Below are 27,716 nucleotides of genomic sequence, written 5' to 3' on the forward strand. Positions count from 1 at the left end.
AGATGCACTTCTCAGCTTTTGGATCTCAACTCATCTGGCACATGAACATAGGCAATGCAACCAAAAAATTTCAAATGAGAAATATCTGGTTTTCTACCAGTATACCTCTCCTCTGGATTCATGCCATGTATTGCTGCAGTGGGAGTCATGTTCATTATGTAGACTGCTGTAGCAACTGCCTCAGCCCAGTAGAAATCTGGCAGGTCTTTTTCATTGAGCATTGCACAAGATACCTCTTCAATATGCCTGTTTTTTCTTTCTGCAATTCCATTTTGCTGTGGGGTATGACTACATGAATATTGCTTATTTATGCCATGCTCCTGCAAGAACCTTGCAAACTCATTTGAGAGATACTCTCCCTCTCCATATGACCTTAGGCATTTTATTTGCAGGCCTATTTCTTTTTCAACCATAGCTTTAAGAGTTTTGAAATGCCCAAAAACTTCACTTTTCTTTTTCATAAAATACACCCAAACTTTTCTGCTATAGTCATCAATAAAAGTGACAAAATAATGACAGCCTCCAATAGATGCAGCTTTAGTAGTCCACACATCAGAGTGGATTAATTCCAATGGCTTCTTACTCTCTTGAACATGTCTAGGAACTGGTCACCTTGCCTGCTTTCCAAATTGACAGGCTTCATATACCTTATGCATTTCTGCAACCTTGAATTTAGGCAATCCTACAACAATATTTTGAGCTTGCATTGATTTAAGTCGTTGTACATTAACATGACCAATGCGTTTATGCCAAATATCAATATTTACAACTACACCGGTCCCATGTGCAACCATTGCTACACTCAATTCAGGCATGTCTGCATCCAACGTAAACATTCTGCCCTTCTTCTTTTCTTTTGCTATCAAGCGACCTTTATTTTTCATATCCTCAACAAAGAATCCATGAGAATTAAATCTGACCTGCAAGCCCTGCTCAACCATTTGACCAACAGAAACCAGGTTCTTGGTGATATTCGGGACATAAAACACATCCGATAGGTATTTCTTTTTCCCATCCTGCATAGACAAAGGAATTTTCCAATCTGCACAATAGGATGTGTAGTATCATCATCAGTCTCCACAAATCCTGGTTTATCCATTTTCCTTGCGTCCTGCATCCATTCTACATGACCTGTCATGTGGTTTGATGCACCTGAGTCAACATATCACACATCGTTGCTTTCTTCTGCACTTGTCACAGAATTGGTCATGTGCTGTACCATAAACAAATGCTCATTTCTGTCATCACCTTGTCTACTAGAAGATGCATAATTCCCTTGTTGCAATTTTCCATTCATGATGTCATTCTGCTTTTTATAGCAGTCTTTAGCCATATGACCCATTTTACCACAGTAGTAGCATTCAACATCGCTGTTTTCATTTTGCCCTCTTTGCCATCCACCATGACCTCTTTGGCTCCCCCTACCTCTAGAGTTACCATGTCCTCCTCCATAGGACTGGTTTTCTTGAGTTTGCTGCATATTTTGATTTCTACCACGGCCTCCAGATCGGCCTCCTCTACCTCTGCCTCTACCTCTTCCAGCATTTGAGTAGAAGACAGCTTCTTTTGAAGTTCCTCTTGAAGAAGATGCACCACCATTTCTCTATTCCTCAGAAATTAGAAGAGCAATCAACTCCTCAAAATCAGGAAATCTTTCACGGACAGAAATGGATGTTTGGAACTGTGCATAATCCTTTCCTAGACCATTCAAGGTCACAGAAACTAAATCATCATCTTCCACTGGCGACCCAATGGAAGCAAGTGCATCTGCAATCTTCTTCACCTTCATGCGGTAGTCATTGATGCTCATACTTTCTCTTTGCACATTGTGCAACTCTTGCTTGAGCTGCATTTTCCTGGCTTGCATATTTGTGCTATACATTTTTGACAGAGTATCCCATGCCTCCTTTGGCGTATTTGCATCCTGAATATGCACAATCATAGAGTCTGAAATACTGATAGACAGCCAGTACATAAATTTTATGGCTCTCTCATGCCATCCTTTAAATGCTTTCATTTGCTGTTGATTGGGAACATCAGGAAGAACTGGTTCTTCTTCATTTCCTGCAACAAATTCCCAATATCCTTTTCCCATAAGGAAATTCGTCATTCTAAACTTCCATGCTTGGAAGTTGTTCTTGTCAAGCTTTTCAGTGACAATCTGTGAAAGAGAATCAGACGCCATTACAGAACACTGCAAAGAATTCTGTCACTCCAAAAAACACAACTTCAGCCTCACAAGCGCAAATCTGCAAAACTGATGAAAGTGGTATTCGACCACATAGTCACTTCCTAGTGATGATTTTACATCAACACGCAACAAGGATGATTCTGTAACTTCCAATGTCTCTGCGCACAGGCATACAATGCAATTTCTACGGTAGCTTTTCACCGACCTGTAGAACAGTGGTCACACAGCAAAAAACAGGGCCTTTTCCTGAGTTCGTGCGAAAAACTTCTGCCTCCAAAATAGGCCCCGAAATGGCCTCGAATCAAAAAAACAAGGCAACTGAGGGCTAAAGTCTATTCTCACAGCATATACTTCCCTCTTGCTACACCGCGAAGGGCGTCTCAATCTGAGACATTGCACTCTTACACTTTCCCGCTGTGCTACCTGCTGTAGAGACTTGCTCCAAACTCGAAAAATGAAAGCAACACTGGTCCTCTTACCAGAACACCGCGAACTTGGTTTGCTTTCTTGAGCTCCTTACCACGAATCAGGCTCTGATACCATGTCACAATTGTGGGAGAGAAGGAAGGAGTCTCACTTGTAGCTTTCTTGCTTGTACAATGGGGGAATACACACACAGGTGGAGGCTGAAAACAATTTTCCTCTTCTTAGTTGTGTAAGCCAAAAGAGCTCTCGTACAAAGAAATAGAAGAACCCTATATATGGGTCTCAAACCAAACTCAACTAACTAAGGTGGCATACTAACTGAGCCACGAACTAGAGTAGATAAGGATAGCTGTCATCTAGCTATTATTCATGGGCGATGTACCAACCGCATCTACAGCTAACAAGTCGGTGACATAAATGCACAACGGTCACCCTGGCATATCATGAGTGGAGCTCGATATCTCAACATGGTATGTGGATTTAGGTGCATCTAATCATATGACAAATCATATTGAATGATTTGGAGAGATGTAGGACTTAAAAAATCCAAGCTATGTGCAGATGGGTAATGATTCATGCCACCTAATTTCACATATTGGAAAGGTTCCCTTGTCCTTGCATGATGGCCAAACAAAGAGTCTGACATATGTATTACATATGTCTTCAATCATGAAGAATCTAGTGTCTATTGGCCAAATGATAGAGTAAGGGTTGCAAGTCCAATTCAATGCAAAAGGTTGCTTTGTAGAATATTTTAATGATAAGTGTAGGTTGGTCGCAAAATGAAGTAGAGTTGGCCACATGTTCACTTTAGATACTGGAATTCTTGCAATGGATGTTGCTATGTATGCTAAAGGAAAAGGAGTGGTTGTAGACATTGAAATATAGCATAAACGTATTGGACATGCAAATGTGCAAAAGGCTGAAATTAATGCAATCCAGAGGATTGGTTACATGATTGCCTTCTTTTAGAGTTGCAGAATTTCATAAAGTCTGTGAAGCATGCTAGTTTGGTAAGCATGCAAGACAACCCCTCTCGCATGATAGAGAAGTGAGCAAAAAAATACTTGATGTAGTGTATACAAATGCTTGGGGGCCTACAGAGAATATATCTCTTGGTGGTAGCAAATACTTTGTCACATTTATTGATGACTGTGCAAGGAAGCTATGGGTATATTTCATGAAGGAAAAGAGTGATGTGTTTGAGCACTTCAAATCTTTCAAGGCAGCTATTGAAATAGAAACAAGCTTGAAGGTGAAGTGCTTGAGATCAGATGGAGGGAAGAGTACCTCTCTAATGAGTTTAGTGGCTTCTTGAGGACTCATGGGATAAAGAGGCAATTTAGTTGCAAGTATACCCCACACCAAAATGGGGTTAAAGAAAGAAAACATAGGCATATTGCAAAATTTGCATGGGCATTATTGGCTTAAAAGAACATGCCAAAACATTTCTGGTCTGAAGCTGTCCATACTGCTGTCTATATTATGAACAAAACCCCCACAATTACAATTCATGGGATGACTCCTGAAGAATGCTTTACTGGCAAGAATCTTGACGTATCACACTTGAAGGTATTTGTATGTGTTGCATATGTTCATGTGCCAAATGAGCTACGGAAGAAGCTCGATCCAAAGGCTAAAAAATGTATTTTTATTGGATACTCTTTAGAGTAAAAAGGCTATTGTTGTTATAACCCTGTCACAGGTGAGTTCAGAGTGAGCAGGGATGTTATTTTTTATGAGATGAACTATTGATATGCACCTGCTAGTTATGTATTAGATGATGATAATGATCATGATAGCTATGTGCACAAAGAAAAGCAAGAATCACAGAGTTTTAGTGGACCAAATATAGCATCTGGTACTATACCTACAGTGAGCCCTTGGTCTGGGAGACTAAGGAGTAGCCCCACATCTTCAGGTGTATCTATAAGTGTTGCATGCACAAACAAAGGAAAGAAGAAAGTGCTGGATGGTAATGATGCATCTACTAGTTATTTGGGATTTGATGGAGATTCTAGTGGTTCAGAGAGTTTAGATGATGAGCTTGGTATTCCTTTAGTCAGGACACCAGGTGTATAGAGAGCTCATAGTAATGTAAAGGCTCCATTGAGTGATCCGGTGGTATGCAGGTCTAGCAAGGTCAGATACCTTGTTAAAAGATTTGGCTTTAAAGGTTATGCAACTCACCATATGCTTATATGGTGAAACTAGTTGAGAATATTGAGCCCACTTGTTTTGAGGATGTTGTTGGTCATGCTCATTGGGATGCAGCAATGGATGAGGAGATGGCTGCACTAGAAGCCAATAAGACTTGGGATTTGGTACCCTTGCTTAAGAAAAAGAAAGCTATTGGCTATAAGTGGGTTTACAAAGTCAAGCATAATGCGGATGGTTCAATTAGCAGGTATAAGGCTAGATGCAGGTTTGGTCATCATAGTCATCTATGTGGATGACTTGATTATTACAGGTGACAGTGACAATGGGATTGCTAAAGTTAAGGACTTCTTGAAGAAGAAGTTTGAGATGAAGGATTTGGGTGAGTTGAGATACTTTCTTAATATTGAGGTGATCAGTTTTGATGATGGTATATGGCTATCCCAAAGGTAGTATGGCTAGTATATGTTATCCAAGTATGGTATGACATCATGTAAGCCTCTTTCAATATCATTGGAAAAAAATGTGAAGTTGAGTGCCAACATTGGGGATGAGATAAAAGGCCCTACTATGTTTAGGAGGATAGTATGGAGTCTAATTTACATGACTATTAGAAGACCAGACTAGAGCTACGCTGTTGGCCTTGTCAATTAGTTTATGCAGATGCCTAGAAAGCCTCATTTGGATGTAGTTAGACATATATTGAGATATGTGAATTTCACTTTACATTATGGACTTTTTAATGAGGCAGGTAAGGATGTACAAGTCTTTGGATACACAGATGCAGATTGGGTTGGTAGTATGTTAGACAAAAGATTTACTAGTGGATTCATGTTTTCCCTTGGTAGTGCAGCAGTTACATGGAGCAGCAAAAAGCAACCTACAATTGCTTTATCAAGTACAAAGGCTAAGTATAGAGGTGCTGCTATGGCAACATGTGAGGTGGTATGGCTACAAAAGTTATTAGGTGATTTGGATGTGCAGGGAGAAGGTCCAGTTGTCATTCATTGTGACAATATGAGCAACATACAATTAGCTAGGAATTCAATGTTCCATGCTAGGGCAAAACACATTGAGGTGCACTACCACTTTGTGAGAGAGAAGGTACTTGCAAGAGAGATTGACTTGGTATATGTCAGCACATAGGATCAAATAGCTAACATTTTCACAAAGGAATTGGGTGTAGAGAAGCTTTGAAGGTTTCAAAGCTTACTTGGAGTTACAAAGATAGAGTTGAGCTTGAGGGGGAGTGTTGAGATGGCAATCTCAACATGTGCGAACATTGATAATGGACAGATTGGCTAGATGGGTCCACACGTCTACACTTAGCATGTTGGTGGTCATTATGATACTCACATGGCCACTGACTTATCACTTACTATATTTAGTTTGTTATACCTACCTACAACTAGCAAAGATATAGCGCCAATCGATTGGTGTAGTCTGCTATGCATTGTTTGACTTAGTAGGCCACTTTCCTTTATGTTGTATCTTATCTATACTTTATATAGTGTGTGGAAAAAGAAGAAGAAATCAACAAGAAAACGTTTTTGGCTTCCATCTCTCTTTTTGTGCTCTTGAGTGAGCTTCCTCTTGTGTATACATGTGTGTTTGGAATAGCAGCTCAAGCAAGTCTCCCCACCACGTGATTCTTGACAAAGTACATACAATAAAAATTTCTAGTGAAAAATAGAGACAAGGACCGACAGGTACTTGTGGTTTTCTTCATCAAATATGTCATGGTATGCATAATAGATCTTCTTTGCTTTGTATTCTTCTTTGATGTAGTCCATTTTGCTTTCCTTGATGCTCTTTTTGTCTTCCTGGACTTTTTTTCTTGGTCTTTTTCTTTCAGGTTTGTCTAGTCTTCTTCTTCATTATGGTCTTCATTGACTTTGCTTGCATTAGTCTTCATGATGTCCATGTCCCCCTCAAGAAAATGTCTCATCATTTTTTAGCTTTGTATGATGTCAAAGGCAAGTGAAAAGTCTTCAAATTATTCAAATTAATTCATCAACTGCACTTTAAAGCAAGTAAATCCAACCATCCCTGCAAGTAGAATAAACAAGTCTTCTATGTAGTTGAAATGAGTAGCGAGAGTAATGTTACTCTTCATGAGAGGCATCCACTTAAAAATCTTCATGTTTGGCATTATTATGACCATGAATTAACTTCAAATCTGTGAATAATTGGTAACCAAGTTGATCTTCAATGTGTTTTAAAAACACAAGTGAAGATAGTGTAAAAAAGCACACTATGTAGTATCAAGATATACTATTCTTGATGAGTTTTGCTGATGCTGATCTTCTTGTTGAGCTTGCTCTTGACTTTGAGTAGCTTGATTTATCCTTTCCCTTGTTTATTTGAATGAAGCACAAATAGATCAGAGTGATAGTGGATTACAAGAAAATGAAGTGAAGAAGAACTTGAGCTTAGTGGCTATAGATGCTTGATCTTTTCTTAAATCTTTTTCTTGCTCACTTGGAGGGAAAATCTTACTTGAAACTTGAGTAACTTAGTGAATCAGAGTAGAAAAGGTTTGGTTTGAGTGCCAGGAGAGAGAAAATGAGGGAAAGATGAAGCTTCAAGTGAGTTGGATATGGAGTTTTAGGGTTTCCAGGACACAGGCCTGATTTTTCTCTCGGTGTGGGCTCTATACTCAATGGAAATGAAGCTTGGATAATGGGCTTCCAAAGCCCTATGGTCATGGACCACATCGTTGTGCGTACGGACTATGTAGTATGTACGAACAGATTGCATGTGCAAATAGGCAGTGATAAGAAAAAACACACAATGTTGGGCTCTTTGATCAAAATGTCAAGTTGTGATACTTTGAGAGATCTGGAGGCTCCAAGGTAGGTAGGTACTGTTTTGGCTATGGCTTCCACAAGGTGAAGTGGAGATGGAATTGAGAAATAGAAGCATGAGCTAGATTTGAGCTAACCTCAGGTTAAGAGGGACTAAGAGAGTAGAGAAGGGAGTTATTCCATGCTCAACTGATCTCTAACACCATGTTAAAATGTTGGATCTAAAGCATGGCCATCAAAAAGCATTTAGCTCAACTAAAACCATTCAAAAAGCTTAAGAGAAGGTCTATAGTAACATACATAAGGCCATCAAAAAGCATTTAGCTCAACTAAAACCATTCAAAACCATCAAGAATCATTCATTAAGCTTCCAAACACTCTTAAAAACCATCAATCATCATTCCAACCTCTCATACAAAAAGAAATTAGAACAAATTGGAAGCTAAATAGAACCTATCAGACACCCACAACAGAATATTTTAGCACATCATATCTTCGCTAAAAAAAATCATGAGCTTCTCAAAACTATTCAACCTTATCCAAAAATCTCTCAAACACTTCCAAATCAATCAATCAGCATTTCAATCATACAAAAATTACCCAAAAATCTAGCAAAAAATAGCCAAAAACACAATCATATCAACCCTCAACATATCCTCACACTTAATCAGGGAGTGTCTTACGACCTTAGAAAAAGAGAATAAAAGCTCAAAATCATAGCTCATCACTTTATCTTCAAATATCCAATCAAAAATCAAGAAGGGATCTAGCTTCATCTTTAGAAAAGAAAATCAATATATCTAATCCATTATTCAAGAAAAAAATCCCAAAGCAAGAGATCATGAACAATACTTAATCAAACCAACCAAATTTAAACAAACTCTTAATATGAGAGTTTCTTCATTTGAATCCATTCTTTTATCATCACCATAGATCTCTAAAAATGTATCTTCTCAAACAGTTTGAATATCCAATCATGATCCCATCATACAAATAATAACACAATACAATAGGTACTAAATACAAAAAAACCATCTAAATGGCACCTTTGAAAGAGAGATATCACATTATAAATAGTCAAAATACATCCAAAGATATCAATGAAGGTGATTTCTCTTAAAACCTTGGTGGTTTCAAAAATGATCCATGGATAGAGATTCATCTACGAAAGTCTTGGGAGTATTTTGGAAAAAAAATTACAAGCAATACATTCTCTCCACCAATACAAGATATCAACTAGGCAATCAAAGGGCATGAAAGTACAAAATATCTCATTGTTGGGGATTAATATCCACATTCACATTCATACAAAAATTTGGGATTGACTTTTGATCATTAAATGTGAATTCCAGTGCATCTAGAGAAGATAACAAGCAAAGTTAGCAGTCAATCTCACATTGAAGGATTTGAAGATTGAGAATACTTCTAAGTGTAGATAATTCTTAAAAGCTTGGCCACCATTCCCCTAGAATTGGCAGCCATTTTATTTGAGTTCAAGTTAGGGAATCTACTAACCTCCATCCTTGACATCTAAGGATCTTGAGATCACAGTCTGTGTAACCAATAACCAACTGAGGGGGATGAGGGATAAAAGTGGTAGAAGATGGAAGAGAAACAAGAAAGAGAGGGTGAAGAGATGGATAAGCAAAATCATAAAAGGAGAAATGGTTTAAAGAAGGATAGTCTATTAATTTAGGAGAATCAGCTAAAAAGGTTGTTAACAAGTATACTGAAAAAGTGGAAAGAACAATTATGGATGGGAAAAAACAAGGAGGACAGGAAAAGACACAATCCTCCATAAAAGAACAACGGGTGGGGTGAAAATAGGGATTTGAGGGGCATCTTGGGGTTGAAAAACAAGGGATAGAATAATATGTGGAGTAGATTGATACATAGATAGGTAGGCTTCATGTCTATGAGCCATTTGCTAATAATAAGATAAACAAGGCAGTGATGGTTCTATCACAAATCTATAATGATAGGCATCAAAGAAAGATGAATCAAATGGAGGTTGTTTGGAAAGGTAGACTAAGAGATCCACCCTCAGTTGGTTAGTGTTTTTTTGCACATGAGCAAAGGCTTTGGTTTGACATTGATTCAAAATCACAAAATCAATCATTGATGCCAAGAAGCTTCAGGAAAATTAGTCACTTTGGAGGAATATATCTCAAACATTTGATCTATTTGCAACTCTAAATATCTGACATATAAAACAGCTTTCAATACCACATCTTCAGCATAGGAAGACAAATCTTCATTTTCTAGGATCAACAAATCACCTCGCAAGTACATGTAAGATACAATCATAGTATCTAGAGTCACTAAATCTTCAAAGACCATTCTAACCACCTCAGTCAATAAAATTAGAAGACCAAGCTCTACTCTAGCTATTCTCTGGAGCATAGAAATCCATTGTGGAAAGCTTAATATAAAATGCCACCTTATGTTGCTAATAGTTCACAAAGAAGGAGTGATATGGAGAAATAAATTCTTGGAACTTCTCAAAACAAGTCCATAACAAATCCATTCTTGACTGAAGCCTTTCCACCTTGGCTTGGAATAAAGGACATAATGTCGCATTTCTTTGAAGAATAGCTAAATTTGCAGAGGATAAGGAAGGAACTGGCTACACTGTAGGACTCTGTGAAGTAGAACGGGACTGAGCTAATTGTTCCTTAAGCTATTGAATTTGAGTATTATTCTAGTCTATGGTAGTATTGGCCATTTTGAGCTTTTCCATTTGGACAGCCTATCAAACTTTCAAATATTGGGCTTCCTTCAATAACCTATCCCTCTCCTTAGTCTCACAGTAACCACTTTAGATTTGACACCTGCCAATTAAGCTTGCAAAGTAGACATCTCTTCTTTTTGGGCATCAATGACCTTAGTCAATTACTCCATCTATGTACAAAGGTCATAAAAGTTTTCTATAATAGAGGCTAGCTTAGTATTAGCCTTGTTTGATTACTCCTTGCCTATTGTACCTTCTCGTGAAAAGAAGAATAGAGTTGTTGAATATAAGCGGTAACTAAGAGGTCAATAGATCTTTTGCCACCACACATTGTACCATCGAAGGAATGAAAATATCTAGAGTACCATCTCTATGAGCTATGAAAAGATTGGGCATTGTAAGGAAAGCAAGTAGCTAACTGCAAGATGATTGAACAGGAACTTGAACTAAAGGAGTGGAAACTAGTACTGATTCAACCACTGGGTTAAGATGTTTTCTCTAAATGACCAAAGGAGGAGGATGAGTATCCCTAATAATGACATTAGATTCTTCACTAGGAGGAGGAGGGATCACTAGAGAATCAACTGGTGTAGCAAGGGAATTTCCTTCATAGGGGTAGCATATGTCAAGAAAGCATAAAGGTAGGAACCAAATGTTGTTGAGAATTAGGCAATCACACCTAGTGTTGCCCCTTTTATAGAGCAATCGGGCTAAGGATATGCAAGCTTGCTCAATCCTATAAGCATAGTGGTGGAAAGTGCTACATATCTTGAAGGTACAAAGCATTGTACTTGCCTATCATTTGAATGCAATTTTATAGTACTTTTGTCCTTTCACTCAAGTATCTTTGTCATTGTCTACCATACATAAGATTTGTCTTTATGAATAGTGTTAGATTGGAATGTGCATGGACTTTGGGACTTTAGGGGGGTCTTGGCCCCAAAAATTTAATGATTTGGGGCAATCTTGGAACCTATTTCACTTGTGTAACAAGTCCTTTGTAATGTCTATGTCTTCACGAGTCTTGTCTACATATTTCATCTACCATAGCCATGCTCTAGATCCATGTATCTCAACATGGTATCAGAGCCATGGTGAGCATGGCTCAGCTCCCTTATCTACTCTTCCATCTCCTATTTGTCATTTCTTAGCTCAAGTCTAGCTAATGAGCTCATTCTCACCTCCATCTCCACTTTACCTTCTTGTCTACTATAGCTAGACTCTTGATTCCAATCGGGTGTTTATGGGTGGGTTCAACCCAGCACAGAATTTTGACACCTATTGTGTCATATCCATTAGAGGCGCGTACTTTAGGAGTGAAATGAGCTTTGAATAATACGCATCAAGGGATAATCCTAGCTGCTTCAAGTCATAGAATTCATTCATCTTTTGTGTATGGTAGGTAGGTGGCAGATACCTCCCTCACACAGCTTCCTTAAGCTTCTCCCAAGTGACTGTCCCCTCCGAGATTGCTTGGTCTCTGCACCACTATTTTCACCAAATTCTCGCTTCACCTATAAGCTTAAGTTTGGCGAGCATGGCTTGGTTAGCAGATGCAGTTCCTACTGCCTCAAAATAGTCCTCCATGGACTCAATCCAAATCTCGGCGTCGGCTTGAACAGTCCTTCCCTTGCCATCAAACTCGGGTGGCTTAATTTGTTTGAGAATGAACTTCTTCTCTTGAATCACAGCTGTACTTAGTGCAGGAGTTGGACTTGGAACCTGCGCTTGGGGTTGTGTCTAGACAATAAGATCCTTTATGTTTATAGAGTGGGGTCATGGATTTTCAGGAATCGATAAGTCATAGGAAGCCTGGGGTATCCCTTCCTTTGATACCCATTCTTCTCATAGCGCCCTAACACTTTGATCTTGTCGGCAGAGATCACCCGGGTCACTTCTTTATGGACGTACTTGTTCTGCTTGACTTGCCGACCGCTAACATGCAAACTTGTGTTTGCGTGAGCTTCGACAAAGATGAATAACTTCACGATCTTTAAATCCTCCATCAACTTGATTCTCTTCAAGTTGGTCTTAAGGTACATGAGACCGTGGGTGGGCTGCTATGTAGTATATTCCTAAATCTCTCGTCCATCTCCGCTCCGCATACAGGGGTGAAGGATTATAGATGTGGTCCAGAATATTCATCATGCCTAGCCTCTTATGATAATCCGAAGCATGCATTGTAGTCATGAACATAACCTGGAACACCAGGAACTTGCTCCATGCTTGGTGACTCTGCAACCCAGCATCCATAAGTGAGTAACAAAATGTTTTCAACAGAAAACACTACTATATTCTACTCACCTACCCCTGACTATCCACTTATTCCCTTTATTTTCCTCCAACAAGTTCCCTTGTAATCTTAGATCTCGTTGGTTTGCTCTGATACCAACTGTAACGTGTCCGGTCGTCCACTTGTGGGACACGTCTTAGTAGCCCATTAGGAAGAGGGTCTAGAAAGCTCCACCTGGCACTCGCAAGGAATGTCACAAGGTTTGCGATCTAGGTCTTCCCGAGTCTGCCCCAAGTGAAAGTGTCCGGCCGTTCCCACTTAGGATCGACCTAAAGTCATGGTTCCTTTCCAATCAGCAAGATCTCTAGGAAGTAACTAGCATCGAGCTCCAGATGAACCACTTTGCATAGGAACAACAGAGTTGAAGCGGATTCATGCTGCACTTGGTTCATGGAGAATGAGAAACGTGAGGGATGCGAAGCTCAACCTCTCTGCCATAAGGCATAGTCCCATTCCTTTCCCCTAAAACAGCATAAATCAGGATTCTAAATCTATTGATACTAGGTCTTTGTAGTCTCGATATCTCATCATTTGAGAAAAGTTCCTAGCTAACCGGGACCACCCTTCTTCCATAGGACGGACCCAAGTCACGTCCACCATAATTTTCTCAGTTTGCTTTAGTTATCTAATTACCTACCACATTAGTTTGACATGCAAAAGTAGCTTCCTTAATTAATCAAATTAATCACGGGTTCCTTCACGTAACTTAGGCACTAACACAAAGACAATGTCAAGAAAGTTCCTTTTTCTCAAATATATGTTCTTTATTTATCATAGTCGCGGAGTACATCAATTATCATGCCCGAAGGCTATCCCAGCAATCTACAGGATTGTTGCTCCAAGTTCCGCCCGTTGACTAGTACATGGGCCTCGAGATCCCATCTCAAGTCACGTCAGCCTCTTGTGTGAGATCCAGAGGCAAGGAATTTACAGCTAGAGCCTCCCTTGGTACCCAAGCATCCTTCCACTCCAAGTAGCACCCACGGAAAGACCTCTCGTGGTGGGTTAGGTCCATATACTAGGCACAGCTAACAACCTCCTTGGACAGGGTCAGGCAGACAGTTGGAGGTAACCGTTCTTGCCTCTCCCTCCAGGCTTGTAACGTGAAGCATTAAATTTTTTTCCTTGGATTAATTCCTTGAGCAAAGGAGATCAAACAGTGTGCCTAAGTGTACAATCACAAACAATTCAGAGGCCATTTGTACAACCAACTGCTAAGGTGTGACTCCTTTTTCCCGGGTGCTCCCAACACCCGATCCTGGATCGTTCACGACTTGGCAAGATCCCAATAATCTTAAACAAGATCATGCAAGCAAATTTTCTTGGTAAGTTGACTTATGTTGACTTGCTCTTCCCCTTGAGTTTTACCTTATGGTATCTTAACCCTAACCAGAAGCATTAGCTGGTCAACCAAGGCAATGGACATGCCTTATTCACAATCTGACCAAGGGTCTTTTATTCTTCCAGTTCTAACCAAGTTTAGTTAACACACTTGACAACGCAAGACTCTTCATCTAGGCCTTTGGGATATGGTCTAGAGGCATGCATCCCTTCCATCTCTCTTAGTGTGGTACTATGCAGAGTTTTCCAATCATCCTTACCCATCATGCGCATGGTGTGTTTAGTATATTTGTACGTCCTAAACGACCTTTAACTCTCTTCATACCTGGCAACAAATACTTATTCCTAATGCACCGGATCACATGTGACTTGCGTATATGAAAGTCAAGGTTTCTATCCATCGGTGCAATTGCATCTTACAAACGGAAACTAACATTTCATGTGTTTCTTTTAATCATGGTTGCGAAGCATGAATTCTGAATGACTAATCATGCACTGAACTGGTTTGAAAGCTATTATTTTATGTGAAATAATGTGAAAACCTTATCATTTTATGTGTGTAAAAGCTATCATTACATGCAAACTCCATACTCTACCATTTCATGCATGCAACCTAGCACTTAGAGTAAACAAAAAGTCCTAAGCCTTGTTCTTGTTCCATGCATGTAGCTACCCTTTTTCTCTTCTTCTAGAAACAATATGGATTATGCTTAATCAACATTGATTATAAAACCTAGGATATTCAAAAAGAACCTGGGTTTGATTCGTGATCGTAGGGGCATTTGTTGTATTGGTCACTCCACTCGCCTCTCCCGCATTATCGGTACCAATGGTAGCTTTGGCACTTACACTTCCTGCGGCTCTCTTTTTGGGAGCCATTTTCCACGCGGAGTTTAGATAGTCCGGTCCTTAATGGCCTTCAAGATGACAGGCTCGGGAAGGAAAGGTTGTGAAGAGGGGTCCTTCGTCAATGAGGGGGTGGCTTGATAGTGGCTCCTTGTAATATTCCCGCGATAATATTTCTAAATCCCATGATACTCACACGGTCTCCACGGGCCAAATTGAGACTTGGAACTATGGATTATTGAAAACCTGTGCTCTTCATACGAACCGCCTCTTAGGAGGCCAAAAGGATAATTTTTTTAGAAATAAGACAATTATTTTTTTAATTATCCCTCTCTCCCCCAGCCGACAGTCATGATGGAGGAGAGGGACATAGCAAGGATGATTGAGCATCCTTGCTGGATGCTAGAGGGGGGGGTAAATCCCATGCATTGAGCCACGTGGGGGAGGGAGGATCCCCTCCCCTCACCTATATAAGCCTCGTGGGGGGGGGAGGTGAAGCCAGATAGAAGCCCTCACGCTGCCATTAAGAAGGGGAGAAGGTCATGTTGCTAACATCGTAGAAGGGGAGAAGTGAGCCGCCAACTGCCATTGCCGCTGCCGCCAGAAGAACCGCCTGCCAACAGGCCGCCTGTGGACCAAGCTGCTGCTGCCACTCGTCAGCTCACCCTACCGCCATCTTCATTCCCTTGCCACATGTGAAGCTCCTTAGAAGCTTCTCTAAGAAGGGGGCTGTCATAAGCCCCCTTTCATATTGCAAGCCCACAAATTCTTTTTTGTGGATTTCCCTCATAGCCCTTTTTCATGTGGGTTTAATAACCCCACCCCTCGGGATCCAAAAAAAAAACCCCCTTTCCCGTGGATCCCTCCAAGTTTTTTTAAAAAAAATCCCATTAAGCCTTTGTTTTTCCCCCCCCCCCCCCCCCTCGCGTTCTTACTCAAAGGTTCATTTTAAATCTCAGGGTACCTTAGAATCCCCTTTCTATTGGCCTTCACAAGACACCCTCTTTCCCCCCTTTTCCATTTCACCCAAGGCCCTTTAAAAGCTCATTTAACCTAGGAGTTAAGGCCTTCTTCCCCCCTTTGGGTTCCCCACAAGGTTCCACTAGTCTGAGCTTAAGGAGGAAACCTATAAAGCCTTCTAAAGCCTGTTCCAAAAGACGGAGAAATTAATCAAGGAGGCCGAATCACAAAGGAAGTTTCGCATGCGAAGGAGAAGGCCAAGATCAATATTCTACATCCAAGACAAAAAGGCCGCATTCGCGATGGCCCCTAAGAAAGCACAAGGCACCACCGCAAGAGGACCATCTCCTAACATCCATGTGGACATTTCACCACAAGTCCAGGTTCTTCTTCCTAAATTTGATTAACGTCATAATATTTCAATTATGCATAGGATCATTTGAGGAATAAGGATGCATGTTTTTTTTATTGAAAATACTTTAGCTAATAGATCACAATTGAGGGATTCGGTCATTAGTATTTTTCAATAAAACGAACAAAATAAAGTGAGCATAAGATTTCTATGCATTTCTAGCAAGTGGTTTTTATGCATTGCAAAGTAATGAAATTAGATGAATTAATGTCCATTTTTACAAAAGGGAATTATGATAGTACACTTCGATTAAGCATGGAAGGAATAAACCACATATCGCATTATTGAACATCTTTTTCAAAATGATTCTTAAAGAAAGTTACTAGCAACCATAGGAAATTGCTAGGGTGGCATGAAGAAGATTTAACTCTAGGCAAGTGGCCCTAAAAACTCAAATCAACGAAAGGTTGTGTAAGTTCAGCATACGACAAATTCATTCGGAAATGAAAGTAGAAAAAGGCTGCATGTTTAAACATAAAATCCTAAAGCTTAGTAGCATGAATCTTGCTTGCATGTTATAGGATGATCAATTGGAATTATGCTATAACTTAATCTAGGCTTTGATCTTAACCCGAAAAGTTAGGGTTTGTAAATCAACTTATACGTAGACAATGAATCATGTGGTTACGGAAATGGTAGCGTAATTATCTTCAAGAATAGACAAGTTAAATTTGTTTAAACCTAAACACCTAAAACGGCGAGGTACTCGTTTAGGAAGGGTTAATTCAATGTAACATATCCCAAAGAGCTAACTAGGGTTAGCACGTTGAGGACATTACCTAATCGCTCTTAGTGCTAAAGCTGAAACTCTTAAACCTAAAGGTTTGGCCACATTCATGGAATGTAGGGACAATAGGATGTACTTGCGAGAGATGATCTAGGGTTTCTACCCTAAGGATTTCTCGCTAAAAAGATGAAACTCAGTTTGAACTTGGAACCCTAGGACCGACAATATCGGCCTAATGCAATTAGGAACGGATTGCTATATCTAATCATGATTTCGTGATTATAAGACTCCATTCGATGGGTAAATAGTCCCATAGATTTGATGCGACACTTGTGCAACAAGTTGCAGATTCACATGATCTTGTGATTTGATCACAGGGAAATGGCCAATTCCTCAAAATGAGATTGGCATATTCTTATGCAAGTTATCTTGCAAGAGGATGCATAATCGTCCTGATATAGTACCTTTCTTGGGTAAAGTGACCAAGATACGGGGATTAGGTAAATTGCTTGAAAGCAAAGAACCAATCAGTAAATTGGAATAAAATGTTTACTACTAATAGAACTTAAGGTATGGATTAAATCGGGTTAATAGGGTACGGCCCTAACCCAAGGATATAGGGTTAACAAACAAACCCTTGGGGATCTTGCCAAGTCGCAATTGATCCCGGATCGAGTGCTGGATGCATTCCGAAAGAAGGATTCTCTCCTTAGCAATTGGCCAAAACAACGACCAATGGAAATGATTGTGCTTGTAACAGTTTTCAAAGCACTGTTTTGCTTTGTTTTCTCAAAGAATTAAAGGATGAAAATATATCTAATGCTTCAGGTTGAAGGCTTGAAGGAAGAGGCAGCTTCAGTTACCCCCGACTGCCTACCTGACCCTAACCAAGGGGGTTGTTAACCGCGCGGGGAAGATGGACCGAACCCGCTGCCAGAGGTCTCTCCGCTGTGTGCTACTTGGAGCAGGAGGACGCTTGGGTGCCAGAGGGGGCTCTGGCCATAAATCCCTTGCCTTCCGGGCCCTGCACAAGAAGCTAATGTGACTCGAGATCGGATCTCGAGGCTCGCATACTAGTCTACGTGCGGAATCTTGGATTAGTAATCCCTGTGGATTGCTGGATAGCCTTTGGCGGATTATGGATAAGCCTACGGGCTGGACTTTATGTATTTCAAAGATAAATATGATAAGCTGTTGAAAAGGAACTTGTTTGAAATTGTTTTTCTATGTCAAGTGCTATGATTACATGAAGGAACCAGTGCCTAACGGACTAATTAAGGAAGCTGTTTTGATGCATGTCCAACGAAATGTGGTAGTTAATTAGATATTTAAAACAACTTGAAGAAAGTACGTGGATGTGGCCATGGGTACATCCTACAGATGGGTGGTCCCGGTTGGCCGGGAACTTTTCTCAATCACGATGGACAGCAAGAAGATCATTTTCAAAGGATACGAACAACAAGGGCGCTGAACTAGAGTCAAAGTTATAATAATCCTAATTTACGCTGTTTTAGGGGAACGGAATGGGACTATGCCTTATGGCAGAGAGGTTGAGCCTTACATCCCTCTCGTTTTCCATTCTCCTTGAACCAAGTGCAACGTGAATCCGCTTCGGACCTGGAGTTTCTGCGTAAAGTAGATCACTCGAGTTCGATGCTAGTTTCCATTTAGGAAATGACCATTAGGGAAAACCCTGATTCAGGTCGGTCCTAAGTGGGAACGGCCAAAATACTTCCGCTACGTGGCAGACGTGGAAAGTCCTAGGTGGCAAACCCCGTACACATTCCATGGGAGTATCGGGCGGAGCTTCCTAGACATCCTTTCCGATGGACTGCTAAGACGTGTCCTGAAGATAATAGGGGGACACGCTACAATTGGTATCAGAGCGAACCAACAAAGGATTTGTTTTTAAGAAATCTTAATAAAAAGAAGTAAAGCAAATGTTGCGATCTGAACATTTCCTTACTTTCAATGCTGTCTTGCAAAATTACGAAGCATGGAACAAGTTCTGAGTGTTCCGAGTCATGTTTATGACTACGATGCATTCTTCGGATTATCAACAAAGGGTTGAGATGATGAACATCCTAGAGCGTATCTATAATTCATCACCTTTGTACATGGAACGAAGATGGACAGGCGCCTTAGGAATCCACTTTTGAGAATCTGCCAATCACACCCTATGTATGCCCCTTTGTATGGAACAGCTAGGCTAGGGAGATGCAGTTCATTCTAGGAAGAGAGACAGATCCCATAGGCACAGTGGATGTAGTGTGCTACCAAGCAATCCTATATAATGATGTACTTGACTATCACTTTCATATGATGATAATGCAATAGTACTTGTCTCTTTCTATCAAATGTCTGTATCATTGTCAGTACTACACAAGAATGTCTTTATGAGTCCAAGTCTCAATCTTGGAACCTAATTCACTTGTGTAATAACAGTTGTCTTCTTTGTCAATGTCATCATGAGTTCTCTCTTCATCTTCCATCCTCCATAGCTTCCGCCTCTGCCATGCTCTAGATCCCGTATCTTTGACATGGTATCAGAGCCCAGACGAGCATGGCACTACTCCTTTAGCTCCATTTCACTTTCATCTAGCTCAGCTTGAGCTCAGTCCAGCTCAAGTCTTCATCTTCTACTCTTTTTTCTCACTGCCCTGTTTGAGGCCTTGGATCTCCCAAACAAAGCAATATCTCCACACGCTTCCTTCTGCAGGATTGTTTCTAAACTCCCTGTGCTTCCCTCTGTTGCATAACAGTTTGCTGTCTACGCTCCAGCATTGCTCAGATTCGTGATTGTTGTCCACGTCTGCACCTGTGTTGGTCGTACGTCCGCCGACTCTACCTTTGCGCTTCATGATTTACCCTGCGGGCTTAGGGCTTTTGAAGCTCACCCCGTAGGCTTGCTTCTCATCAACCAGCACGCCGAATAATCCATCCTACGAGCTACAGCAGCCCAAAAACCAGTCGGCCTGACTGCAACCCACCGGTTTCCATACCTTCAAACCAACCTAAAGAGGATCAAGTGGTTGGAAGACCTGAAAGTTGTGAAGTTTTTTTTTTTTGTGGAGGCTCACGTGAACTCAACTATACATATTCGAGGTCGGAGGGTTGAGCTAAACTTATATGTATATGAGGAAGTGACCCGTATAATCCCCGCCGCAATAGGATCAAGGTGCTAGGGTGCTATGAGAAGAATGGGTTCCAAAGGAAAGGATACCCTGATCTTCCAATGACTTACCGATTCCTGAAGATCCATAACCTAAAACCATACTATTATCCAGTTCCTATAGATAAATGTAATACAACACTATTCTCCTCGAACTAAATGTAACAGCTGCTTTGCCATACCAAGAGATGTTGTACTCCGAAAGGGCTAGGCCCATATAAATGCAATAAGAATTCTTTTTATCAATGTCTATTTTTGTTAATGAGAATTGATAAGAAGTTAAGTGGTTAGATTGCTTGGTTGATAGCTGAAATGAGGAGGAAATATAAATCGTAATGATTAACGAGTAATAACGTTAAGAAACCTTTATCCAGGCACAACCACAGGTATAGATTCCCAGTTTGCCTCCTACATCAAGTACTGCTGTAATCCAGGAGAAGAAGTTTCTTCTCAAGCAAATTAAGCCGCCCAAATTTGAGGGAGAGGCAGGTCCGTCCAAGCAGATGCTGAAATTTTGATTGAATCCATGGAGGATCACTTTGAAGCAGCCTGTACTACACCCGCCAACCAGGCTATGCTCGCCAAGCTAAAGCTCATCAGCGAAGCCAGGCTTTGATGGAAGTAATGGTGCAGAGATTAAGGGATCGCGGAAGGATCTATTACCTGGGAGAAGCTGAAGAAAGCCGTGCAGGGAATATACTTAACACTTGCGTATCGCACGTAGAAAATGAATGAGTTCTACGAGCTGAAACAGCTGGGACTCACTCTTGATGCATACTACTCTAAATTCGTCTCACTTCTTAAGTACGCGCCACAGATGGACATGACACAGCAGGTGTCAAAATTTTGTGCTGGTTTAAATCCACCAATGAATACCCGTCTCGAATCTATGTGCCCATTAGATCTTTAGGACGCACTCATTCAAGCTGCCCCTATAATTTAGGAGATGCAGGCTAGACCAAGAAGTAACAAAACTTGGTCTTATAATGACCCAAATAGTGGAGCATTTAGGCCTCAAATGAAGAGAGTTCAAGGTCAGAATCAGGGACAAAGAAAGAAAGCAAGGACTAATAATGTCAACAACTTTGTCCCTACCCAAAGCAATGGCCGAAACTTCCGTTGTTTCCACTGCAACGAGCCAGGACATTTCAAGAGGCAATGTCCCAAGCTTGGAGGAGGACATCATCTAGCACCTTTCCAAGGAACTGGCTGTGGTCAGGGAGCCGCTACCCGAGGTAGAGGAAGAACCGCCTATGTTGCCAATAGACAAATGTGAGAAGATGAAGAAGATCCGACCATGGAAGCAGAGTTTGAAAGGGCGACAGTCCATGCCGCTCTTCACAAGAAAGGGCTGAATCGCCAATTCTCGGTGATTCAAGGACTATCAAGGTAAAGGTTTCAAGACCTTGATTGATTGTGGTAGTACACATTCCTTTATCTCACCAGCTTGTGCAAAAAGATTAGGAATAGCCACAGTAGAAGCACCTATCTTGCTTGTGGAATCGGCAAATGGTCGTGAGGTCAATTGTACCAGGAAAACTGCTAAGGTGGAATTCTTTCTGGGAGGAAAGACGACTTTGGTCAAATTCAGAGTCATGAATTTAGGTATCCATGAGTGTCTACTCGGAATGGATTGGCTTAAACCTAATGACACCCACATTCATTGTGGAAAGGGCCAAATTTCCTTTCGAAACTCTGAAGGGGAATTGGTCACAACTCAAGGGGAAGATGGGAAGCTAAAAATTCAACTGATCAAAGCATCTCAAATTATAAAGGGAGTCAGAGAGGGACTACCTATCTACTTGATTAAGCTTGTTCATGCAGGAGCCTGTCGTAGTGCCTGTTAAGATGTTCTTGTTCTTCCCACGATAGAGAGAAGGTCAAGTAATCTCCAAGCTGCTCCTTGGGGATCGTTACCATGTCCGCAAGGACGTAGACACACGCGACCACTTTGAGCTTAGCCTCCAACTCAGTTAAGCACTCTGCGACACTTCTATGTTCAACAAGGGCTTGCTCGGTTGCTATCTCATGCAAAGTTCTAAGAGTTTCCTTAGGCTTTAGCATGGCTGGGGGCTCAGGCCTAGATGATCAAGATTGGTCAACGCTAGGATTTCTTATGCTCTTGGGGTTCTCACGTTTCTCCTGAGGTTTTGCTGCTATTTCGTCATGGTTCTTCTCAGATGTGACTGGTATAGATTTGTCCTGTTGTGACAGCATTGTATCCACTCTTGATTGGTCAATGCAAGTTCTATTGTCAGTGGATAGAGTGTTGGAAGCAACTGTTGATAGCAACGGTTGCTTTGGTTTTTCAGAGCACACGGATGTGTCTGAGGGTTCACCGCTATTAGGAGAGGCATTAATGGGTTCATTGGTGGATGGACTCGGTGTTTTATTCATCAGCTCTCCAGCGCCCTTCGTCTCAATGTTCTTGGGGTCCACCACCACCTGCATCTGTTGTTGTTTTCTCTGTTTTCTCCTCTTTTTCTTGGTCAATGAAGGTGCCTCTCTCAACGACTCAGGACCCTGGGCTATATCGACCATTGATATGCTTGGTTGGGCCTCAGCATTTCCCTTCTCTAGTGTGTCCTTATGGGACATAGCCGCGGTTTGCTGAATAGACTTGCCCGGTTGTGAGGGCACAAGTGTCGCTCTTTTCGGAGAGTCTAGCTTTTCAACCAACTCCCTTGCGTTTGACTCCTCCGTCCTAGGCTTTAGGCACTTTGAAAGTGCTGGAGTTGCCGAGGGATTTGGTTCGACACCTCCTCCACAGGTGAACTTCTAAGGACATGTTCCACATAGGGTATTGTCACAGCCGAGGGCTATGACTGCTGTGATCCCTGATTGGAAGTAGTAGCAGCTAGTTTAGTGGGCTGGCTACCCTTGGTGGATTGCGGTGTCAAGTCCCTAGGGCGATCAGAAGTGGTCATGTCTTTTGTTGGTCTTTGAGCACTCATATGTGTAGATCGAGCATGAGTTGATTTATTCACATTAGGTTGCTCATGCGTATCCTTGAGTCGAGAGCTACAGATGGCGTCATGTCCCACATCTTGGACATTTGGAAACTTAGATGGAGATAGAGATTGGAATTGAGCCGTTTCCCTTGACAACCGCTGTTGTGCTTCCTGTGTCCCTTTGAAAAAAGAGGATGTAGGAGATCCAGGACTCTTAGGTGGACTTGGCACTGACTGAATGATTTGCTTGAGGATTTTAGGCGATTGTGCCATTTGCTTTGCTGAGCGATCAACCTTGCCTTGAGCAATGTTGTGCCTATGATACTTGCTCTCCCCTTGGGAAAGCAAAGGCTTCTTGGGCACTAATGATTTTTGTGCCTGCTCAATGGCTACGTATGACCTCTGCTTATTAAGCATGCTAGGTTGAGGCTCTTTCTTTCGAACACTCATGTCTGGTTTCTTGCCTCGAGACCTAGAGTTTCTCTTAGATTTCCTCCTGTGCTTTTTTGCTTTTGATGCACTCTGGCCTTCAGTCGACCAGGGAGGTTTAGCAAGGGGTTTTAGCACCCAAATCCATCGGTTGCCTGCATAATACCCTTGAGCACGAAGCAACGCTTTGGATATCCATCGCAGCGTTGTGCTAGCTCTCCATCGACGCCTTCGTCTATAAGGCTTGGGCTTCTTTCGTGGTCTTCTACGATTTTTGTGGGGTCCAAACCCTGTCCTTGGCCTTGTCTCTTGACCTTCTTGTTTTCGGCATGGCCTCACTCCCTGGTTCTCGTTGTTCGACCTGTGCTTGTATTAACTCTTCCAGCAAGTCCTTGCTCTCGTCAGCAGGCTTGGCTGTTATGTCAACACCTTCCTTGGCTTTCCCTCGAGGTTCGATGAGGTCACCCTTGCTAAAGGTGGTGACTATCCTCACACCCGGTAGTGTCAGGTGTATCCTCTGTGCTACATAGTCAGCCTCACACTTGGTCGCCCTTTTAAAGGGTCTTCCTAGGAGGGTTTCTTTCCTGTAGCTAGCACTTTTTGGAGGAACATGAAATAGGATAGGCAAGCTTTCCGTTTCAATTGTCGCAAGGATGTTGCACTTCCCCATGAGTGCTTATGGGTGTCCCCTATAAGGGCTAAGAGTTGCACTAGTCGGTGTGAGCTCTGGTTGGCCTAGTAGGGTCCATGATTCATAGGTCAAGATGTTAAAATCTGCTCCTTCATCAATCAGAGCATCGATAGTATGCTCTCTTTTCACGGTGAGTTTGACCCTAAGATAAGTAGGTGGTACTATGTCTTCATCTTCCGGGTCCTAGCTTGTAAATTTAAGCCTTCTGACAGATGCCCTTGAGTTCTCGTTTGCACGACCAGATGTGGATTCTCCACTGCTGTCTTGGATCGTCAGTGCAGTGCTATTCACGGTACATCTCTCGTCAAGAGTGTCATGTCTAGTCATCTTCGCATTTATAGCTTGCTGAAGTTGCATTCCGCTCTAACTAGACATGGTATGAACACAATGTCTTTGTGTTCTCGTGGTGTGGCCTTTTTGCCCTTGATGGCTAGATTGGCCCATTGATGTTCTAGGGTCTCTGTTTCTCTCTGTTCGGGTGTGGACTTTTGGCTGCTCTTTTGCAAGTGAGACTCCATGCTCGTGTAGAGCCATTACTTCACTAGGGTCCAATTTGGAAGACCTGTCACGGCGCGCATTTTCTCTCCAACCTACTTGGGGGAGGTGCAGAGGGGGCAGAGCCCCCTCTACGGGGGTCCCGGGGGGGGCAGTCCCTCCCGGCCCGCAGGGCCGTTACGGTAGACGCCATATGCAATTTGGAGGACTGTTTATAGCCAAATTTTGAGCTACGTGCTCTAAAATTTAGCCCAGTTATGGATCTGTGATGTGCCTTCAGCTCTACGTAGCCTTAGGGGTCAATCTCGGGGTTTAGATGTATCAGAATTTGTGTTCTAGACACGTGTCCGATTTTGACAGTTTTCTGTCCGATTCTTAGATGTTCGATTTTCAGGAGTCCGATTATCAGAATTGGACGTCCGATTTTGGGTTCGTCCGATCGGCCCAATGGTCTGATTTTGGTCACGTCCGATTCTAGGAGTCGGATCAAAAAGTGGTCCGATTCTGGGAATCGGATCGGACAGGGTGGTCCGATTCTGGCTGGTCCGAGTTTGGGACTCGGATGACCTGGTCCGATTGTAAGTGGTCCGATTATGGACTCGTCCGAGTGTCCGAGTCGGACGGATTGGTCTGAGCGTCCGATTCTCAAAATCGGACGGGTTGGTCCGAGTGCCACGTGGCACGTCCGATTCCGAGCTAGTCCGATTTTGGGAATCGGACCAGACTGGTCGCGGTCCGATTCTGGAAATCGAACGGTCCGACTCCAGAACTCGGGTAGTTCGATTCTAGAAATCAGACCATTGCGAGTTGGTCCGTGTGCGTTGGCGGCGGGCGCGATTCCCACACATTTGTCCCCTCCTCACTGCCTGGTGCACAAAATCACCACAGACTTTCTAGATCTGATCAGGGCACTTGTTGGAGAACATTAGACTCACCCGGAGCAACACGAATCACCGGTGCCTAGAAATCGGGGCAGCGCTTCCTCGTCCTGTGAACCAGAAGTTCTCTCTCTCTCTCTCTCTCACAAGGCAAACCAAGGCAATGAGGTATGTCCTGGCCTCCCAGGCCTCTTAAGGTCCTTTCCCAGCATTGTAGAACCTTACAGCTAGTTTCCTGTCCCTATCTTGCCCAGAAACTTGAATCTGGTCCCCTGTTTTCCTGTTTTAGCCTGTTACACAGCAACAGAAAACCCCACTGTTTGCCTGTTTTTTCTTCTTTTTCTTTGTTTTTTCCTACCCTAAATGCATCCAAATCACAAAATAAATACCTATACTACTCCATTCCACAACATAAATCTCAGAAAGCAACAAACTTACTTTCCAAGGAGATCGAATACCATCTTCAACCCCCTCGTTTCCTACCTATCTACCTCAAGCACCGGTTCGGGGGAAACCCCTTACTTTGATGCTCGATTCGAAGCGCGCAAGCGCTCAAGGCTTGAATCCGTTGGTCCCGATAACGGAACCAAAATGTGGGAGCTTTCACTCAATCGCCAAGACCCACGGACCGCTTATTGTTTCAAGCGTTCCAAGCCGAGCACTAATGGCTACCTCTCACATAACCGACGCGCTATCCATATCTACGGGTGTAGTGAGCTTACCTCCGTGCCGTTCGAGTTACCTCCTCTCCCGCACACTCCGATGGCTCCACGATCCAAGTGCAAGCTTCAAGCAAGCTCCATCCTCAAGCTCCATGCTCCAAGCTCCATTGCCGCGAGCAAGACAAGAGAATAGAAGAGAAGAGAAGAAGAGAGGAGAAGATGGAGAGCTTCTCCTCCTCGGTCCCTCACCCTCACACACTCACTCCCTCATGCTCTCACACTCCCTCTCTCAAGCACAAGCTCAAGCAAGCAAGAACAAGAAGAAGAAGAAGAAGAGGAGAGCTACTTTTGGCCACACACAAGAATGAGCTTCTCATTCACTTTTCAACTTTATATACAAAACCCTAAATCCCTTTTTGGGCGGTCATCCCCTTTTTCCCTTTTTACATGGCCGGCCGTAGCCTAGGCCCTTTTTCCCATTGTCCTTCTATCTTCCCTTCTTTCTTTCCACCGCCCATCTACCTTTACAAATTGCACCGGGTGAGAGCCCGGCACTCTTTTACAAGATTTCAGGGTGCGCCTTTTTATTTTAAAATGCGCCTTTCCCCTTTTGCCTTTGCCTTGGACTTTTAAGGTTGCCCTTGCGCTTTTGGCCTTTTCTCCTTTTCTTTCTTTAGTCAGGCTACCTTTTTTCCCCTTTGCCCTGTGTCTTTTCCACTTCTTTTTGCTTTCTTCGTGTTGGGGTTAACACAAACTCATTTGAGAGGTACTCTCCCCCTCCATCTGACCTTAGGCATTTTATTTGCAGGCATGTTTCTTTTTCAACCATAGCTTTAAGAGTTTTGAAATGCCCAAAAAATTCACTTTTCTTTTTCATAAAATACACCCAAACTTTTCTGCTATAGTCATCAATAAAAGTGACAAAATAATGACAGCCTCCAAGAGATGCAGCTTTAGTAGTCCACACATCAGAGTGGATTAATTCCAATGGCTTCTTACTCTCTTGAACATGTCTAGGAAATGGTTTCCTTGCCTGTTTTCCAAACTGACAGGCTTCACATACCTTATGCATTTCTGCAACCTTGAATTTAGGCAATCCTGCAACAATATTTTGGGCCTGCATTGATTTAAGTCACTGTACATTAACATGACCAATGCGTTTATGCCAGATATCAATATCTGCAACTACACCGGTCCCATGTGCAAACATTGATGCACTCAATTCAGACATGTCTGCATCCAACGTAAACATTCTGCCCTTCTTCTTTCCTTTTGCTATCAAGCGACCTTTATTTTTCATATCCTCAACAAAGCATCCATGAGGATTAAATCTGACCTGCAAGCCCTGTTCAACCATTTGACCAAGAGAAACTAGATTCTTGGTGATATTCGGGACATGAAATACATCTGACAGGTATTTCTTTTTCCCATCCTGCATAGACAAAGGAATTTTTCCAATCTGCACAATAGGATGTGCAGTATCATCACCAGTCTCCACAAATCCTGGTTTTTCCATTTTTCTTGCATCCTCCATCCATTCTGCATGA

This window comes from Lygodium microphyllum, chromosome 1 (genome assembly GCF_053477565.2).
Source record: "Lygodium microphyllum isolate KBCC chromosome 1, Lygodium_microphyllum_v1.1.10, whole genome shotgun sequence".
In the NCBI taxonomy this organism is placed as follows: Eukaryota; Viridiplantae; Streptophyta; class Polypodiopsida; order Schizaeales; family Lygodiaceae; genus Lygodium; species Lygodium microphyllum.